Consider the following 16,087-nt stretch of genomic DNA (forward strand, 5'->3'; position numbering starts at 1 on the left):
AACAAAGCATTAACAACAGAGAGCTCCTCAAAACGTGTTTGTACTTTATGCATGAACTATCCTCAGAACTCTATCTTGGCCAACGCCTGCTTATGCACCTCATAACCTCCTTTACTTCCTGGTGCCCTTCATTTGCATCCTCCCACTCCTGTTCTGATATGGCACTCTCTGAGTAGCTCTCTACACTGCAAATAACCTCAGTGTCACCGTCCTTCCCTTCCTCATGACCCTCATAGTCTTCACTAAGTGTTAATCTGGGCAGACATTCCACCAACACCTTCTTCTTCCCTGGCACACAATCGACTTTAAAATTGTATCCTAAAGTCTGTATTGCCATTTGGCAATCCTACGTGTTGCCCACTCTCCTCCCTTGATGGTAAACAGTTGGACCAAAGGTTTATGGTCCACTTGCACAGTGAACCTTGAGACCCACAACTATGGCTTGAACTGGACAACGCTCCTCCAACAGACTAGTGCCTCCCATTCAATAACAGAATAGGTTGCCTCGACTCCCCTTAAATTCCTGGAGACAAACGCTACAACTTGTTCCATGGCCTCTCTATGCTGCAAAAGCACAGCACCCAAACCTGTTTGACTGGCATCAGTCATGATTATTGTCTGATCCCTGGTATCTAAAGGCTTGAGAGGAATGACTTGCATAACTTCCCTCTTTATCTGATAAACATTTTTAGAACACAAGGTACTCCAAATAAGTCTGGTTTTCTTTTTGAGAAGACGTCTCATATTATAGGTTTTTGCAGCACAATTAGGCACATCTAGCATATAATTCAATGAGTCCCATAAAAGACTTTAACTGGTCCTTATCGCCTTGAGTGAAAAAATCTATTATCGCTTTTACCAAGCTAGCCTTGGGTTACACACCCCCGAGGACAACTTGTAACCTAAATACTCTACTGTGGGCATGTTCAACTTGCATTTTTCCGGATGAAGGTTCACACCTTTACTCTTTAAAATGGACAACACTTGATGTAACCTTCTTATGTTCCTTCTGATTAGCACCATGCACCAGAACATCGTCTTGGAAGGCCATCACACCGGCCACCCCCTTGAGCATGCTTCCACAATCCTCTGGAAAACCGCAGAAGCAAGTCCAAGGGCATGCATTTGAACTCAAATAGCACTTCTGGAGTCATGAATATAGCATAGTGCCTAGAATCTGGGTGCAAATTAATTTGATGAAATGCTGTTGTCATATCTAGCAAACTAAACCATCTTCCCCCCTTGAGTTTAGAAGTCATCTCTGTGATGTTAGGTAAAGGGTATTGGTCCACCCATATTTGATCTTTCAAATCACGCAAATCTACGCACATGTGCCAAGAACCATTAGCCTTCTTGGCCAGGACTACAGGAGACACCCAATGTGATGAGTCGTTCGTAAGTATGGGCGAATTTTACGGATCTGCGGTCCGCGAATTCGCGTAAAATCGCAAAAAAATCCGCGAATTTGTGGATTTTCCAGAGAAATCATGGATTTGTTTGCGATTTGCACTGGAGTACTTTCTACTGGCTAATCCAGTAAGTGCTACCTCATTGGGTAAATGTATAGTGCTTTTCCTACACTGCAGCTGCGTAAAGGGCCAGATGATTTGTCTCCACTGACCATGTGTGCCTGTAACTTTGCCACTGCGCCAAAAGGCGCCGAGGTCCCTTGAGTGAGCTATCCATCATAGTTGGGAAAGGGCTGGAAGACGTTTGATACCGCTAGTGTGTAGTGCGGGGCTTCTATGCGTGTCAACATGCCTCTTGTATATAAAGGGTCAGAGAGCGAGCAGGGCAGCAGGTGAGGAGAAAGCAGCCTCCTGGTCACAGGAACTACACGGGGATTGTGCTCGAGAAACTCATGGATTCAAAGAACTCCTTCGAGTATTACAGCTAATTTTCAACGGCAGATATGGGGTTAAAGCACACTTGCCCAGCCTCGACCATGCTCATTAATGTTTTGGGCTGATTAAAACGTTACTGAATTTGAGCTTCAACTCGGGCACCTGCTATATCTGTAAGTGCTTTCTGTTGAGGTTTAATTTTTGTGACAGGAGCCTCGTGCCAGAATGAATCCTGTCCTTCATAGTTATCCACGAAGATGCCACAGTTTTGTGCGATACCTCTACTCCACTGGAGTACTTTCTACTGGCTAATCCAGTAAGTGCTACCTCATTGGGTAAATGTAAAGTGCTTTTCCTACACTGCAGCTGCGTAAAGGGCCAGATGATTTGTCTCCACTGACCATGTGTGCCTGTAACTTTGCCACTGCGCCAAAAGGCGCCGAGGTCCCTTGAGTGAGCTATCCATCATAGTTGGGAAAGGGCGGGAAGACGTTTGATACCGCTAGTGTGTGGTGCAGGGCTTCTATGCGTGTCAACATGCCTCTTGTGTATAAAGGGTCAGAGAGCGAGCAGTGCAGCATGTGAGGAGAAAGCAGGCTCCTGGTCACAGGAACTACACGGGGATTGCACTCGAGAAACTCATGGATTCAAAGGCCTCCCTCGAGTATTACAGCTAATTTTCGACGTCAGATATGGGGTTAAAGCACACTTGCCCAGCCTCGAATGTGCTCACTAATGTTTTGGGCTGATTAAAACATTACTGAATTTGAGCTTCAACTTGGGCACCTGCTTTATTTATATCTGTAAGTGCTTCCTGTTGAGGTTTAATTTTTGGCCCAAAGGAAGCACTTACAGAGTTAAGGCAGGTGCCCGAGTTGAAGCTAACTTTGTAACTATTTTAGAATGGCGCCGGCAAGCTGCCAGAGTTGAAGTTGCAACTTGCAAGTTGCAACTTCAACTCTGGCAGCTTGGCGGCACCATTCTAAAATGGTTACAATGTTAGCTTCAACTCGAGCACCTGCCTTAACTGTAACTGCTTTCTGTGGGCCAGAAAAAAATCCGCCCCGAGCGGATTCGTGGATTTTTCGGCAATTTCGGGAGATTTGCGGATCGCGAAATTGCCGAAAATCCGCAAATTCAGCGAGCGGAACAGATTGTTGGCCCACAGTTAGTCATTCGGTTCTTTTACATTGTTTGTTCACAGCTTGTTAAGCTTTTTTTTAAATTACACCAGCAAGGCCAAGGGTACTCTGCGTACCTTATGCACAACCACATGAGCTCCTTCATTCAAAAAATATTGTGTGCTTAAACCCTTTGAATAAGCCTATTTCATCTCTGAACACTTCAGGATATGTCAATTGTCACATATTTGCCTGAACTGCTAGAACCTGGGTATAATCTTTCTTCATTACAACTTGATGAGGAGTGTTGGAGTCCAGTATGATTCTCAAATGTCCTTGGTCATACCACCTCAACAGACATGTATCATCTCTTCCCTCAAACAAAACCCATGAGACTTATTTTCCCTGAAGCTTAAGTCTGCTTCAACTTCACCCACTACATTGATGGCTTTACCTTCATAACCCACTGGGTGAATGGAGTAACACCTCAAATCTAAACCCTGATCCTGGAACAATTCTTTCCATATTTTCTTACTCATAGGGGTGAATTAGATCTACCCCATTACTGTTCACTAAACAAAGAGGTCTTCTAGACCTTTGTGAAGCCACACCCCAAATGTCCTCTATGTGTTTCTGTCCATTAGTTTATGTGATGGTGAAGACCTCATCTTTCTCACTAGACGGTGTGTCCCCTTGTACATATTGTTCCTTTTTTCAAACATTTGTTACATAGTTTATCAGTAGCTGTACACACCTTGTCATTACCAAGGTGAGGAGTACACCTATAAACCTATAACATTCCAAGCGTTTGAATGAGGATTTACTGTTGACGTTCTCTTGATCATTTTTCTCTTTGTTTTTCTTACTGTGTCTTAGACCCAGATACTAGTTCATGTATGATGTCATGCTTTCGATCCTGCTTGCTACCTCTAGAGCTTTTTGCAACGTTAAGTCTGTTTTGGACAAGAAGGCTTCCTGTACCTTCCTATTGCTTGTTTTCTCCTCTTATTGTCCTCTAATAATTTCCCCTTCAAACGATTTGTATTCACACGAGACCGCTAAGATGCATAACACACCTACATAGCTTGAAGTGGATACCCCTGGCATTTGTATCCTTTTGTAAAATGTGTGTCACTTTAATGTCACATTCTTAAACACTTTGAACCATGTATATGAATATTTGATGCTGTGGCATACTCATATTCTGCCACGCCCCTTTCACCATCAACAGTTAATACCACTACTTTGAAAATATGTTTCAAAATGTTGTGGCCCCCGAAACCGAGACATTGACTAAAGATAGCCAACTTCTTCTTCTGCGTATAGGATTCCCCCTCAAGAGCATTTAGGTATGCCTCAAAGCCTTCTTTCCATTGTTGCCAATCAGTCTCAGGAGATGATCGGTTGGGTCTTTATACTGGAAGAATGACTGTGTCAGCAGCCTAGGAATGTTCACAGTACCACTGTGAAAGTGACACCGTCCGTCAAGAACTCTGGATCAGCACCAAGGCACGTCCTTCAAGAACACAGAATCTTAACCAAGGCACATCAGGAACATCTCCTGGAACACATGTGGAATGTCCTGCTGTTGCCTGTAACTCGCCAGTATTAAGATGCAAATGCACAGGTTAGTAAGTAGATTTATTCATATGACAGCAGGACATGTGATAGCCTCGGCTTCAAACCAAACCGCTGGCCAAACTGCTGCCCACTCACCATGATTCCAGAACCCTTCCATTTCTATATTCCATGCATAACTCCAGCGCGTGCAAAAGACAAGACAATGACAGAGTGCTATACGCATAGGAGAAATACAATTCCACAACCCAACATGACTCTAGGTCAGAAATAGTGTCCATATGTCTGTGGCGGTGCATTACGCCAGTATCACTGTCAGGGCTCCAATGACCCTGCAGTATCTGTTTTACTGCTCCTACAGTCATTCTTCCAAGAAAATATAAGTTACCTATTTTTAAGGAAGACTTTTGTTACATTAGGCGGAGCAATTTGTGCTTTTCCGCTTGCCTGCCAAATTTATTTTGAGGTGAGTGGTATTTGAAATTAACTGAGTAGTTACATTAAAAACAATGGGGGATATTTACAAGCCCCTATCGCCACGGGAACGTCACTTTTTATGATGTTCCTTTGGCGATAGGGGCTTTGCCTTATTTACAAGGCAGCATTAAGCCACTTAAAGTGGCTTAACGCCTCCTTGTAAATAAGGCCACCTTTCACGCTATGCTTAGTGTGAAAGGGGCGTGCAATGGGTGTTGCTGTGGGTGTTCCACCGCAACACCCATTGATTCTGAAGCTGCCTCCTATTTACAAGGGAGGTGTAAATAGGAGGCAGCGCCAGAATTAAGAACAGGGAAAACCTGGTCTTACCCTGGCGTAACGAGGAGAAATGTTTCATTTCACCTCCTTTTTGCTGTTTTCATGTATGCTGTGTGGTGCAGCTTACATGAAAACAGCAAAAGGCCAATGATTGTTGTTGGACCCGGCCTCGTGGCGTGGTCCCCCTCCTCCCGCATGGCTGGCCCTGGACGACATCGACCCCTGTCCTCCGGCCTGAGGCTACCCCTTCCAACCTTCACGAGAGCCACCACTCATGGCGACCCCTACTTGCCCCACGCTGCTGGTCCGAGCCCTATCCCGGACCACCCTCTCAGGCCCCGACTCCATCTTGGGCCTTCCACGTCCGGGCCCCGTGGCCTCGGCCCGACCTCGGCCGCGGCCCCAGCTAAGCCCCGACATCGAGGCACCAAGATCCGACCAGGTGGTAATGCGGCCACTTGACGGATCAAGGAGGAGGAGAGTTTCGATGGCCCTCCAGCCGTCCCCGGATGCCTGGTTTCGATCGCCTCCGGCCTCCCTGGGCGCTGGCTCCACCCCCCTGCTGGGTGTCTGGACACTCTCATCCCGGCCCCTCTGACCCCCCAGGTGCGAGGGTCCGGACATCAAAGGACTTCAGAACTATATCTGGGGCAGCTCTGAAATGGGTTGGCAGTTGTATCCTGGAGTCGAGAGACCCTGAGAAGAACTCGCCTACTTCGAACGCTGAAACTATCTTTGGAGCCCTGCTGGCGCTGCCACGGCCCAACCTCGCTGAAATCATCTTTGGAGCCCTGCTGGCGCTGCCGCGGCCCAACCTCGCTGAAACTATCTTTGGAGCCCTGCTGGCACTGCCGCGGCCCAACCTCGCTGAAATCATCTTTGGAGCCCTGCTGGCGCTTACGCGGCCCAACCTCGCTGAAACCATCTTCGGAGCCCTGCTGGCGCTGCCGCGGCCCGACCTCGCTGAAACCACCTTCGGAGCCCTGCTGGCACTGCCGCGACCCAACCCCGAGGAACCCCACAGCTCGAGGATTGAGAGCTGAGCGTAGGGTATCCCCGTACCCGGCTGGTAATAAGACTGTCCCGCTACCCCCTTCTCACCGTTACTAAGACTTTGAAGATCTCTCGATCTATTTGTACATATTGCTGAGATAACCTGCCTTGATTGCTGATAAAGACGTTAAGAATCTATCCTTGTGTAGTGTCCTTCTGTAGTGGTGTGATTGCTCGCCTGTATGATCCTAGGAGAGGAACCTCGCCAGGAGGCCTCTCGACGGCGCTCGGCCAGTTCCATAAGGAGAGGTGGGTCTCGGGGTGGTCGCCAGATAGCCTCTGCCTCCCCCCTAAGATCGCCTTTCTAACATTGGTGGCAGGCGGTGCGATCCGAGCCGACGCAAATCGTACAGAGAGTGACTCACCCACTACTGACAGAAACACACTAGGACCATGACTACCAAGGAAACCAGACCGACCGAAGAGTTCCAGAAGGAACGGTTGGAAGACTATAACCACAAAGAATTGAAACAGTTCTGCAAGGACCTGGGCATCGCTACCACTGGACTAAGCACCAAGGACGATTTCAAGCAGGCCCTGCAATCATGGGTAGAGACAGGAGCAACGATGCCCCAGAACGAGGATATCGCGATCCCAGATAGGCACCCGGAAACCATCACAACCACAGCAGAGGAAAGAAATACCAATATAAACACGGGCCTCTCCCACGAAGACACCCGAGAGCGAGAAAAGAGCCGACTCCACGAATTGGAGCTGGCCCGACTCCGTCTGGATGGAGAACTACAGCTGGCCGAGAAAAAGATAGCCCTTGAGCAACTATGGCTACAAGGGGACCTGGAGGAGAAACGAAGGCAGAGGGACTTAGAGGTGAAGAAGCTCACATACGAGCACGAGCGTGGTTTAAAAGAACTTGAAATTATGGCTAAAAGCGGGGAGGCCAGCGCCTCTGGGAACCGGAGCCCACCTCCTCCTGTGGACACAAAGGTCCACATCCCCAAAGATGTTGTCAGAGAGTACTATAAAAACGACGACATCCAACAATGGTTTAAGGCCTACGAGGTAGCCATGACCTCGCACCGGGTGCCGCAAAAAGACTGGGGTGCCGGCTTGTGGGGGAAGTTCGTCAACGAGGGAAGAGACGCCCTGCTGCAGCTCCCAGACGCCGAGATGACCTCTTACGAACACATGAAAGCCGCCATACTTACCCGCTACGGACTCACCCCCGAGATGTACCGACAGCGATTCCGAGACTGTAAGAGAATCCCCGGTACTACATGGGTGGAGTATGTGAACTTCTATAGTAGAGCCTTAGAGGGGTGGATCAAAGGCAGCCAAGTCACCACCTATGAGCAGCTGTTCGACCTCATTGTGTGGGAGCACCTCTCCAACAACTGTTTTGTCGAACTCAGGCAGCATCTCCTCGACAGCAAACTGACCGAGCCACGGAAACTCGCCGTCGAGGCCGATCGTTGGGAGAGCACCCGGGTCCCCCGGAACTCGATGGGAGACCACGGCCGAGCCACCCCGGGGCTCCACCATCCGCGAGGCGGCGGAGGAGTTCAGAACCGGAACCGGGACGCCCCGCGGTGCCTCCCCCGACCAACACTTCGCCCTCCCTGGCCAGAAGAGGGGCCCCCCAGCACGGCCGGGGCCCCGCTCGAATGTTATCTGCCACAAATGCCAGCGACCCGGTCACTATGCCAATGACCCCAACTGCCCCATGAACCAGCGATCCAGCACCACCGGTCCGCCAAACCGCCAGATCGCCGCCACCTCCCTGGGAGAGGAGAGAGGCAAAGAAGAGGACTATGACTAAGACCAGACCGAGTGGGAGCCCGCCGCCATGTCCCTGGTATGTCTGGGCAAAAGAGACATGGTCCCCCGGGCCCCAATCCCGGCAAACACTCAGAAGTACAGCCAGTGGGTCACCATTAATGGGCACCGGGCCGAGGCCCTCCGCGACACGGGAGCCAGCATGACGGCCGTCCGTTGCCACCTGGTGACCCCCGACCAGATCCTGCCCAATGTACTATGCCCGGTGTGGTGTGCGGACAATTCAGAGAGCCTGTGCCAGATGGCCCGAATCCCCTTTGAGTGGGGGGGAGTGTCGGGCATGCTGAAAGTGACCGTCCGGGACGATGCCCCCATGGACTGCCTCCTCGGGAACGACCTGGAGAGTTCCCCCTGGGCCAAAGTCGAGCGGAGAGAGCATCTGGGGATGCTAGGCCTCCCTGAGTGGGTCTGTGCGACCACCCGATCCATGGCCACCCGGGACACCACCCCAACCGAAGAACCAGAGTGGCCCGAGCCTCCACCGGCCGCCGTCTCCGAAGACTCCGATCCTGAGCCCGGTCCACTGGGGCCCCACCGTGAAGAAATTGCCCCGCTCAGCGACCTCCCGGAACTGGCCCAATGGCGCCAAGAAGGTGGCCCCACACAGGAGCAGTTCCGACAAGAACAGAAAACGTGTCCCTCCCTCGAGGGGATCCGACAGCAAGCCGCCGCTCAAACCGCTGGAGACCCCTCGGGGTCCCACTGGGTCTATTGGGACAACGATCTCCTCTACAGTGAACAAAAGATTGCCGAGCTGGGGGCCAGCCGGGTGCTGGTGGTCCCCCTCCGGTTCCGAGACTTCCTCCTGAATCTGATTAACAAACAATTGGTTCTGTTGGGTGACAAATAAATTGCTTTAAGTAAGGCTGAAACAGCTCAAGAGACAAAAAACAAAAAACCTCTCTGAAGCAAAGTTGTTTTATATAAATTAAAAAACAAGGAAAAAACATACATTGGAATTACTTCATTCCACTAAATTCATGATAGATATTTCAAATTCGTGAATCGTGACTGTGGTGATAAAAGTGACTAGTGCAAAGCATATAGTGACACTTATATACACAATATATATACAATAAAATCACAAGGGGGAAGGAGTGGGCAGGACAAAACGAATTGTTCTTTGTCGTTATGTGGCCAGTATTATAAACATGAATGTTCCAAGGAAAGCAAATGGTTGATGTCCACGTTCCTGGAATTAACTTGGCCAGAAAAGAGCGTCGACGTTTCGACCCTGATAGCGCCCCAGTTGGTGGTCGCGGCGGGTCTTTATCAAGACAAGGTGGAGGGGAAAGGAAAGGGATGGTAAAATGATGATTTAATCCAAAGAGTAGCCCGTCGGTCAACCCTCTATGTGATATTAGTTCACACGGAAAAAAGCGGTCCCGATGTGGCAGCCAACACCAAGCTGTCCGAGGAAAACGCTCAACATTCATGTTTATAATACTGGCCACATAACGACAAAGAACAATTTGTTTTGTCCTGCCCCCTCCTTCCCCCTTGTGATTTTATTGTATATATATTGTGTATATAAGTGTCACTATATGCTTTGCACTAGTCACTTTGATCACCACAGTCACGATTCACGAATTTGAAATATCTATCATGAATTTAGTGGAATGAAGTAATTCCAATGTATGTTTTTTCCTTGTTTTTTAATTTATATAAAACAACTTTGCTTCAGAGAGGTTTTTTGTTTTTTGTCTCTTGAGCTGTTTCAGCCTTACTTAAAGCAATTTATTTGTCACCCAACAGAACCAATTGTTTGTTAATCATATATACCCAGGTTCTGAGGGACACAGGGTCACCCCTTTTTTTTGTTAAAACATTTCTCCTGAATCTGGCACACGATGTGCCCCTCGCTGGGCACCTGGGGCAGGACAAGACATACAGCCACCTGGTGACCCATTTCTACTGGCCCAAGATGAGGAATGATGTAAGCAATCACTGCCGGACTTGCCCCACCTGCCAAGCCAGCGGGAAGGGCGGCGGGAAGCACAAGGTCCCCCTGCAACCATTCCCCGTCGTCAACACCCCCTTCGAGCGAGTGGGGATCGACATCGTGGGACCCCTGGAGCCCCGAACATCTCAAGGTCACCGTTTTATTCTCATCCTGGTGGACCATGCCACCTCTTATCCCGAAGCCATCCCTCTCCGGACCGTGACGGCTCCCGTGGTGGGCCGGGCGCTAATGGGGATCTTCTCCCGGGTGGGCTTCCCCCGAGAAGTCGTCAGTGACCAGGGTACGAACTTCATTTCCCGCTACATGAAGTCCCTGTGGCAACAATGCGGGGTCACATACAAATTTACGACTCCCTACCACCCCCAAGGGAACGGCCTGGTGGAACGTTTCAATCGAACCCTCAAGGGGATGATCATGGACCTAGAAGAGCCCTTACGACGCCAATGGGACGTGCTGCTGCCCTGCCTCCTCTTCGCCTACCGGGAAGTCCCTCAGAAGTCCCTGGGGTTCAGCCCCTTCGAACTATTGTATGGGCACCCCGTCCGGGGCCCCCTAAGCCTGGTCAAAGAAGGCTGGGAGGTCGCCGCACAAGATGCTCCCCCAGACGTATACCGGTACCTCCTGACCCTCCGCAACCAGACTCGGCGGTTCCGGGAACTCGCCAAAAACAACCTTGAGGCCAGCCAAGAATAGATGAAACGCTGGTATGATCAAAACGCCTCTTCCATTGAGTTCGAGCCGGGCCAACGGGTCTGGGTCATGTCCCCGGTTGAACCCTGTGCCCTCCAGGACAAGTGGACTGGCCCCTTCAAAGTGGTGGAGCGCAAGAGCCCTGTCACATACCTGGTGGACATGGAGTCCCCCAGGAACCCCCTCCGGGTCCTCCACGCCAATAGGCTCAAACCTCACTTTGTCCGGACAGAACTTAGCCTCCTGTTGGCTACGGACAGCGGGGCCGAAGACGATTCCGAGCCCCTACCGGACCTCCTGAACGCCTCCGAGAAAGACGGCTCCGTGGAGGGAGTCAACCTCTCTTCCGCCCTGACCCCAGAACAACACAGAGACTGCCAAAAGCTGTTGGGACAATTTGCAGACTTGTTTTCTCTCACCCCAGGAGTCACCCCGTAGTGCGTCCACGATGTCGACACCGGGGACAGCCTGCCTGTGCGACACCGGGCCTACCGAGTTCCCAATCGAGTTCGGACCTGCATTCAATCGGAGGTCTCCAAGATGCTGGCTCTGGGGGTGGTCGAACCCTCTGACAGTCCATGGGCCAGCCCTGTCGTCCTGGTCCCCAAAGCCGCCGCCCCTGGCGCTTCTCCCGAACTAAGGTTTTGTGTAGACTACCGGGGATTGAACGCCGTCACCCGGACCGACGCCCACCCCATTCCCCGGGCTGATGAACTGATCGACCGCCTGGGGGCGGCCCGCTACCTGAGCACATTCGACCTAACCTCCGGCTACTGGCAGATCGGACTCACACCAGGCGCCCAAGAGCGCTCCGCTTTCTCAACCCCGATGGCCACTACCACTTCAGGGTGATGCCCTTCGGGATGAAAAACGCCCCCGCAACGTTCCAGAGGCTGGTGAATAAGGTACTGGTGGGGCTAGAAGAGTTCAGCGCCGCATATCTGGACGATATCGCGGTGTACAGCCTCCACTGGGCCGAACACCTCCAGCACCTCCGGGAGGTCTTGGCGGCCCTCCGCCGGGCCGGATTGACCATAAAAGCCAGCAAATGCCAGATCGGTCAAGGTTCCGTGACCTATCTGGGACACCAAGTGGGGAGCGGCCAGGTGGCCCCCCTCTAACCCAAGATCGACGCCATCTTGGCCTGGGAGCCCCCGGTCACCCAGACAGAGGTCCGAGCCTTCCTGGGGCTCACTGGGTATTACCGGCGCTTTGTGAAGGATTATGGCAGCATTGTGGGCCCCCTCACTGAACTCACTTCCAAGAAGCAGCCACAGAAGGTACACTGGACACCTGAGTGTCAGGTCGCCTTTGAGACCCTTAAGACAGCGATGTGTACCGCCCCGTGCTCCAAGCCCCCGACTACAGCCGGGAGTTCGCAGTCCAAACAGATGCCTCCGAGCACCGTGTAGGGGCGGTCCTGTCCCAAATCAACGCCGAAGGAGTTGATCAGCCGGTGGCCTTCATCAGCCGACGTCTGCTGGCCCGAGAGCAACGCTGGAGCACCATTGAACGAGAGGCCTTCGCCGTGGTGTGGGCCCTCAAGAAACTCCGATCCTATCTCTTTGGCACCCACTTCCGGGTGCAAACGGACCACCGCCCCTGCAGTGGTTGATGCAGATGTGAGGGGAGAACCCGAAGTTGCTACGTTGGTCCATCTCCCTACAAGGGATGGACTTCACTGTGGAGCATCGCCCCGGCAGCGACCACGCCAACGCTGACGGCCTGTCCCGCTTCTTCCGCCTCGGCGAGGAGAACCCCCAAGAAGATGGGTGACTCTCCCTGCCTTCAGCTGGGGGGGACGTGTGTTGGACCCGGCCTCGTGGCGTGGTCCCCCTCCTCCCGCATGGCGTGCCCTGGACGACATCGACCCCTGTCCTCCGGCCTGAGGCTACCCCTTCCAACCTTCACGAGAGCCACCACTCATGGCGACCCCTACTCGCCCCACGCTGCTGGTCCGATCCCTATCCCGGTCCACCCTCTCAGGCCCCGACTCCATCTTGGGCCTTCCACGTCCGGGCCCCGTGGCCTCGGCCCGGCCGCGGCCCCAGCTAAGCCCCGACATCGAGGCACCAAGATCCGACCAGGTGGTAAAGCGGCCACTTGACGGATCAAGGAGGAGGAGAGTTTCGATGGCCCTCCAGCCATCCCCGGACTCCCTGGGCGCTGGCTCCACCCCCCTGCTGGGTGTCTAGACACTCTCATCCCGGCCCCTCTGACCCCCCAGGTGCGAAGGTCCGGACATCAAAGGACTTCAGACCTATATCTGGGGCAGCTCTGAAATGCGTTGGCAGTTGTATCCTGGAGTCGAGAGACCCTGAGAAGAACTCGCCTACTTCGAACGCTGAAACTATCTTTGGAGCCCTGCTGGCGCTGCCGCGGCCCAACCTCGCTGAAATCATCTTTGGAGCCCTGCTGGCGCTGCTGCGGCCCAACCTCGCTGAAACTATCTTTGGAGCCCTGCTGGCGCTGCCGCGGCCCAACCTCGCTGAAATCATCTTTGGAGCCCTGCTGGCGCTGCTGCGGCCCAACCTCGCTGAAACCATCTTCGGAGCCCTGCTGGCGCTGCCGCGGCCCGACCTCGCTGAAACCACCTTCGGAGCCCTGCTGGCACTGCCGCTGCCCGACCCTGAGGAACCCCCCAGCTCGAGGATTGAGAGCTGAGCGTAGGGTATCCCCGTACCCGGCTGGTACTAAGACTGTCCCGCTACCCCCTTCCCACCGTTACTAAGACTTTGAAGATCTCTCGATCTATTTGTACATATTGCTGAGATAACCTGCCTTGATTGCTGATAAAGACGTTAAGAATCTATCCTTGTGTAGTGTCCTTCTGTAGTGGTGTGATTGCTCGCCTGTACGATCCTAGGAGAGGAACCTCGCCAGGAGGCCTCTCGACGGCGCTCGGCCAGTTCCATAAGGAGAGGTGGGTCTCAGGGTGGTCGGCCAGATAGCCTCTGCCTCCCCCCTAAGATCGCCTTTCTTAACAATCGTTTACGTACAGGAAGGTCCCCTTTCCTGCACATAAACAATCATTGAAAGAAAATGCTGTTTTGCAACTTCTATGTGTGCTGCATTAAGCAGCACACATAGAAGTTACAAAACAGCATTTCAAGATTGTTTATGTGCTGAAAGGGGGACCTTCCTGCACATAAACATTCTTCCCCTGCAAGCAGACACTCTTGCACTATGGTGTAAGGGTCCCTGCGTGGCGCTAGGCTGCTAAGTGTAGCGCCAGCGCAGGGGGAAACGAGGACTGCACCATATTCTTGTTAATATGGTGCAGCCCTTCATTTCTGAAGTGGCGGATCGAGGAGTTTAGCCAGGAAGGCTAACACATCACTCCGCCACATCCTTTGTAAATATGCCTCAAAGCCTCTTTGCCAATATGTCGGCAGAGGTGTTTAGCGCCCAACATCAATGTGTCCTAAAAAAGAAATTTCAAGCATGAATCCTACAAAATGCATACAACAAATGATGACAAAATCCCTAAAATTAAGGCCTGTGTTAAATGCTGCTCAACAGTTTCCAAAATGTTTTGTCCACTTCCCCCTTCGTCCTGCTCCCTGAGTTCTGAACCTGGGGTCTGGCAGAGCCCAATGTTCTTAAATGCTCCCTTTTTTTATCCTCTTAGTAGGCCAAGCCACTGAAAGGTCAAGTGAGGCTTGGGCATTAGATGTCTTACTAAGGCTCAGCTCGAGGTCCTCTTGGAACCTCAAGCCCATAAGTAGCGGAACTTTGAAGGGATGCGATGTGGCCAAGGGCCTACTGCTACTGCCCTTGTATCATGAGGACCCAGGTTTGAAGCTCGGGCTTGACTCAGCATCCTGTGAATCACATCAAATGTCCCTGTGCTGAACGAAACAACGTGCACGTGTGATGTAGTGACACTCTCTTTTGCCTTTGGGCAGTGCCTAGTTTGACCTGGATTGTTACCACTTACCAGTGGGGGCCACTGGCACTAATTTTTTTTTAGGGACCTACACGTATTTTTCCTTTACAGACATTTCTCGCGAGTAAGATGGAGGAAAACACACAAAGGGGAACAGAAAGGGGATATAATCATCACAAAAACTGAAAGCAGGAACCTGCAAGAGTTAGATAAGGGGGAGTGTCTGGCAGTTGTTTAGAGAGGCCAGAGGTGGATTTAGCAATATGCCGCCTTGGTATTCGGAGTGCTGACATTTAATAGCACCAGCCGCGGGCTTCTGAGCATTGCTTTGGGCATGGTCTGGGACTACCGGCCACCCCCCTCCTTACTTCACAAAAATGCATTACTTAATTCAACAAGTCAAGACATGGGTCTTTGGAAGTCAGGGGGACAGGGCCCCCCTGGCCGTATTTATTAAAATATGAAATTAAATGAAAATTTTAATAAAATAAACATTTTGACAATTATTAAATGCACATTTCAGAACATTAGATTTAACATCCATTTTGACATTGTATGATGGGCTAACCTTAACAAATATCTAGTACAGCGTGTTTCCTAACCTAATCTAAACATCCTGAAAATTAAATGCATTCTAATAATTAAGTCGGACGGCAAGGTCTCTAACCGGTGTCAGATCCTTTACAGCTACGCTCTCACGTTCGAGATGGCGCATGCGCAACCCAGGGCACGTTTCACCCACGTGCGCTCTGAACTCCATTAAACCATAACAGGAGGGCCCACACTTGCGCACCTTGATGACGTCATAGTGTCTGTGAGGGGTGGCTACCAGCCTGAGGAAAGCGTGGACTCCCTCCCCCGCACCCTTCTAAGTAATGGATATCATATCCTGCCCCTGAAGTTCTGGGAGAGACCAATCCCTCCCGACGGGCGGCCCTTTCGTGAATGGGCCCCCCCCCCCCTAAGGAACTTAAAATGCTGCTCACCGATTATGACCTTACCGCCAAACCCACATAATAAATACGACATTGCTATCTAAGAGGGAAAAAAGGCCTAAGGAGAAAATTAGTTAAAACCACAGCAAAGCACAACACATCTACATATGTACATTTTCCTGTAAACGGGAAAAAAGCCTAAGGAAAGAATTAGTTAAAAAACCACAGCAAAGCACCAAGCATATACATATGCACATTTCACCTGTAACGGGGAAAAAAGGCCTAAGGCAGCAAGCATTCCTTTCCTATAATCCTGGACATCGCTAGACAGTATACCTACCATTGTCTTTACCCCAATTCCGCTAACCAAGGGGATGGAGGGTGGGGAAAATTAAACAGCCCCACGGTGGGGCGAGGAGCGAGCCTGGGGAGCGCGGGCACAAAGAGGTCGCTACCCGCGCTCC

The 16,087-nt window shown here is 51.5% G+C and overlaps 1 protein-coding gene across 1 annotated transcript in view; it reads left to right on the forward strand.

Moving 5' to 3' along the window:
* The window catches only part of FBXO2 (F-box protein 2), a 214,170-nt gene that overhangs the window by 53,956 nt on the left and 144,127 nt on the right, over positions 1 to 16,087 (forward strand). The window lies entirely within an intron of this gene.

This window comes from Lissotriton vulgaris, chromosome 5, assembly GCF_964263255.1.
Source record: "Lissotriton vulgaris chromosome 5, aLisVul1.2, whole genome shotgun sequence".
In the NCBI taxonomy this organism is placed as follows: domain Eukaryota; kingdom Metazoa; phylum Chordata; class Amphibia; order Caudata; family Salamandridae; genus Lissotriton; species Lissotriton vulgaris.